This window comes from Orbicella franksi, chromosome 15, assembly GCF_964199315.1.
Source record: "Orbicella franksi chromosome 15, jaOrbFran1.1, whole genome shotgun sequence".
In the NCBI taxonomy this organism is placed as follows: domain Eukaryota; kingdom Metazoa; phylum Cnidaria; class Anthozoa; order Scleractinia; family Merulinidae; genus Orbicella; species Orbicella franksi.
In genome coordinates this window covers 7,854,401-7,859,400 of record NC_138159.1, presented here as the reverse complement: position 1 = coordinate 7,859,400, position 5,000 = coordinate 7,854,401, and the positions used below count along the sequence as shown (strand labels likewise).

The following is a 5,000-nucleotide window of genomic DNA, read 5'->3' as shown; positions in this document are numbered from 1 at the left end:
GAAAATCTTTTTCCTGATCATCAGTGCCTTCTCGTGATATTCTTTTGCTTCACTGTACTGTCCAAGATCTTGATAAACAGTTCCCAAGTTGTTATAGCTTCCTGCGACGTCAGCATGTTCCTCGCCGAAAATCTTTTTCCTGAAGATCAGTGCCTTCTCGTGGTATTCTTTTGCTTCATTGTCCTTTCCAAGATCTTGATAAACATTTACCAAGTTGTTATAGCTTCCTGCGACGTCAGCATCTTCCTCGCCAAGAATCTTTTTCCTGATCATCAGTGCCTTCTCGTGGTATTCTTTTGCTTCATTGTACTGTCCAAGATCTTGATAAACAATTCCCAAGTTGTTATAGCTTGCTGCGACGTCAGCATGTTCCTCGCCGAGAATCTTTTTCCTGATGATCAGTGCCTTCTCGTTGTTTTCTTTTGCTTCATTGTACTGTTAAAGATCTTGATAAACAACTCCTAAGTTGTTATAGCTTGCTGGGACATGAGCATGTTCCTCGCCGAGAATCTTTTTCCTGATCATCAGTGCCTTCTCGTTGTTTTCTTTTGCTTCATTGTACTGTCCAAGATCTTGATAAACAATTCCCAAGTTGTTATAGCTTGCTGCGACGTCAGCATGTTCCTCGCCGAGAATCTTTTTCCTGATGATCAGTGCGTTGTCGTGGTATTCTTTTGCTTCATTGTACTGTCCAAGATTGCGATAAACAATTCCCAAGTTGTTATAGCTTGCTGCGACGTGAGCATGTTCCTCGCCGAGAATCCTTTTCCTGATGATCAGTGCCTTCTCGTGGTATTCTTTTGCTTCATTGTACTGTCCAAGATTGCGATAAACAATTCCCAAGTTGTTATAGCTTGCTGCGACGTCAGCATGTTCCTCGCCGAGAATCCTTTTCCTGATGATCAGTGCCTTCTCGTGGTATTCTTTTGCTTCATTGTACTGTCCAAGATCTTGATAAACCGTTCCCAAGTTGTTATAGCTTGCTGCGACGTCAGCATGTTCCTCGCCGAGAATCTTTTTCGTGATGATCAGTGCGTTTTCCTGGTATTCTTTTGCTTCATTGTACTGTCCAAGATCTTGATAAACAACTCCCAAGTTGTTATAGCTTGCTGCGACGTGAGCATGTTCCTCGCCGAGAGTCTTTTTCCTGATGATCAGTGCCTTCTCGTAGTATTCTTTTGCTTCATTGTACTGTCCAAGATTGTAATAAACATGTCCCAAGCTGTTATAGCTTGCTGCGACGTCATAATGTTTCCCGCCCAAAATCTTTTTCCTAATGATCAGTGCCTTCTCATGGTATTCTTTTGCTTCATTGTACTGTCCAAGTTTGAGATAAACATCTCCCAAGTTTTTATAACTTGATGCTACGTTGAAATGATGCTCACCGTGAATTGCTCGGTAGATCTTCGTAGCTTCCTCGTGGTAAGATATTGATGATTTATACTGGCATGTCATTGATAATGTTAAGCCGTGAGTTTCAAAGACAGTTGCTTTAATTACGTCGCCCTCTTGTGTGCTACTTATATATTGAACAAGATCACAGGCCGATTTTGAAAACAGAATTGCGCTGGATGAATTACTAAGATCAACAAACACAGAAGCAGTTGAACTAAGCCACGAAACGACATCGTCAGGAGAAATGAAGGGTTCTAACTCCTTCACCCAGAAAACTTTAGCAGAAAAAGTGTTTGTAAGAATTTCGTACAACTCTTTGCAATGAGTTGTAATCCGACGAAGCAATACGCAAACGTTCCCACTTCCATACAAACCATTGTGCTCCGACTCAATAAGGGAGTGAAAAACCCGAACTGCTACAGATAAACATTCACATTTCTCTTTGACCTCCATTAGTGGCATTTTTCTGAGTACTTGATGAACAACGTTATGCACTCTTAAATAGTCGGGTGCCTTGTCTTCAATGTATAAAACCATAATCAAGGAGGAGTTTAAAATCTTTGCTTTGATTAACTCGTCAGTCTGTCCCGAAGTGCGAACATTGACAAAGTTGACAGCTGTTTGAATTGGGAGAGGTTTCGAATCACATAGGGAGAAAAGGAGAAATGTCTGTCGAAGAACGTCATCGCTTTCCAAAATGCTCTCTAACGCCAGTTTTATTGCTGCAGTCATTGTTTTTGAATAAACTGAATTCCTATCAGCGAGGGGTTCTTCTGTTATTTCACGACCGCCTCCAGTAAGTCTTTCCAAGTAGTTATTCCAGCCATAGGTTGGAGAACCATGACTCACAAATTGTACGTAAAATGCAGCGGCTGCTAAGGCAAGCGGCTGATACTCGAGAACCTTGGCAACCTTTTGAACTAGCTCGTCATTGGAAATTTGCGACACTTGTTCTAAAAGCTCTACTGCGTCCCCGGGCTGCATTCCTGCACTGAGTGACTCATGGTAAGTATGGGGAGCATTTGTAGGAATTGCACTGGTATCTTGAGTTGTAATCAGCACCTGACCATGGCCCCACTCTTCACTGGCAGTCTGAGGTAGGAACTTACAAACTGAGGACAGCTCAACAACGTTGTCTGCTATTATTAACCACTTTGAGAACTGTTTAAACTTTGGCAGAATTAAACACCGGAGATGCTGAATTTTTTCCTCGGGGCTGATTGCTTTCGTGGTAGCCAGGTTGGTGTAACTGTAATTGGGAATTCCCACATGTTTAGCCAGATTAAAGTAGGAATCAGCCAGCGTTTCAAAGGTTTCGGCATTCAGGGTTGCGACGAATGTTAAGCCTTCACTTTCACCTGATCCTATTTTGAAGAACTCTTCTCCAATTTGACGAGCAATTTGAGTTTTGCCACATCCAGGATTTCCTGATAAATAAATGGTACTGACTGCTCTGTTACTTCCATTGTCCAGCTCTTGCATTTTTGTCATAATCCTTGTGACGTCATTTGAACGTCTGATAATTTGGTGAGATGGCTTGGAAGTGAGATTGCAGAAAGACTCAACTTTGGAATTAATCTCTTGCGTAAGACATTCAACCTGCTCTTCTTTTTTTTGTATCGTGTCTTGTGCAACTTGTAAATCAGATTTGACTTCTTTCAATTCTGACTGGAGATTAGCAACCTGTGCCTTAAAGTTGCTTACTTCTGCTGTGGGAAAATTCGTCTGGTTTTTAACCGTCTCTATATCACTGATCGGAAGACTCATAGAGTTGAACGCCAGCAACACCCTTCCGACATAGCCAGTGAATTCAGTATCAGTAAGTTTCGCCTCGCTGATATGAGCAATGTCATTTCTGACTTGACGAAGATCATCAACTTCTTTCTTGATGGCTGCACTCAGCGTTGTCCCAATGCTATCTGAGTACAGGATCGCGAAAAACAAACAACTACAATCCCATTCTGCCGTGTTTCCGTTCTGTATAGTCGCCAGATAGCGCGAATTCTTCGAACGGCTTTTTCTAGACTCCTTGTTAAAAAAGTCCAAACCATTCTTTGGCGTGTCTTTCCATTCTCCAAGCGTTGTTTTGTATAGGAATTCCCATTCTTGTTTGAGGAGTTTTCGTAGTCCCTCTGGAACCAAGTTAAAAGCGACGTAGCAAATTCGGAAATAGTTCAATTGTTCTGGGTTATACTCCATTGCTATACCATTAGGTTCTGGTTACCAAGATTTACGCAGAGCAGTGAATGGGCCGTTTATTCTAGAAACGTTTTCTCCGGCCCTCTGGACAAAGTTTTCTTGGTGCTTGTGTTTCTGCCTGTGAATATAAAGATGACAGAGGACGAATGATTCATCGAGGCGGTCTTCATCTTATTTAGTACAACTTAAGTGCTAAACTGAGGGTTAAAGGGCCTATTAACAAGCTTTAACGGGTCTTTTTAAGCCGTTGCTAAGGAAAATGTATTCTCATATAACGTTGTCATTTTTAGTTAGTTCAGAGTTATTTCATGTGTTTTAACCTTTTTATGATCAGTAACACCAGTGACGACGTGATCTGCAGGCCACGCCCATTACTTTAAGGATATTTTTTCCACTTACAGAGAGTGTGCATTGCCACGCAATAAAAGATAAAATCAAGAGCCATTCACTGGATAAATTAAAGTCAAGAAATTGTGATATTGTAGACGATAAATAAAAAAGACAGTTCTCCAAGTTTAATGCGTGTGCGTCGTCCCAAAGTTGATATGTTCGTCGAAATGTTCCACGCAACATTATAGAGCCTAGCATGCAGCAGCCATGTTGGAGGACCTCCTCAGTCCTCCAACTGAATATGGCGGCCGGAAAATAGTGTAAACATCTGGAACTTACTTTGGCTATCTAGACGACTGATTATCTGAACCGAACCAAAAAACATTTACACAAGAACTTCTCCTAATACGTTAACTCCTAAAATGGCTAAAAATCACGAGATAAGTGTATATTTTTCGACAAACGCGATCTTAGCTTCATGTCATGCACCGCCATAACTCCGAAATTTAAAATGCGCTGGTTTCCAAACGAAGGACGCCATTGAGCTGGAAAGTTGTAAACAGATATAAATTGAGTACCTCTTATGCCTGATGAGGATAAAACCTTTAGTGGCTTTGATGACGTCACGTGAACACACTCCATAAAGGACCCGTTCCAAGTACTTATCGCGACGATTTAATTGCATAACTGAGGAGATTGTTTCGTTTTTTTTTTACAGTGACCTTTGAACGACAAACATCTGCTTTCGTAGTTTTCCACTTACCTAGCTATAAAAGATGGAAAGAAAACCTTGTTTGGAACAAAATCGTTTGGATTGTTATTGGCTTTATCGTGAAGTTCGCCGTAAGGCATTCGCGACCGGGAAATTTTTCATGTACATGTTATGTCATATTCCAGAATAAGAAATCACATGTCCCTCTCAGGTTTTAGTTCATCAGATATACTACCCTCTAAAAAATTCATGTTTTACAATTGCATTTGTTAAAAATTTATAGCTGCGTTACTCATAGGTGCGTGACAAAAAAGGAAATTCATATCGTGACAAGGACCGTGACAGTAATCAACAACCAAACAGA

The 5,000-nt window shown here is 41.0% G+C and overlaps 1 pseudogene across 1 annotated transcript in view; it reads right to left on the bottom strand.

Annotated features, from left to right (window-relative positions):
* Positions 1-5,000, bottom strand: part of LOC145470708 (uncharacterized) — a 119,143-nt pseudogene that overhangs the window by 96,008 nt on the left and 18,135 nt on the right. Inside the window, exon 7 of the transcript XR_014042524.1 lies at positions 1-3,712. This exon is cut by the window's left edge and continues 2,641 nt beyond it. The product of XR_014042524.1 is annotated as an uncharacterized LOC145470708 (transcript). The remainder of the gene's footprint in view (positions 3,713-5,000) is intronic.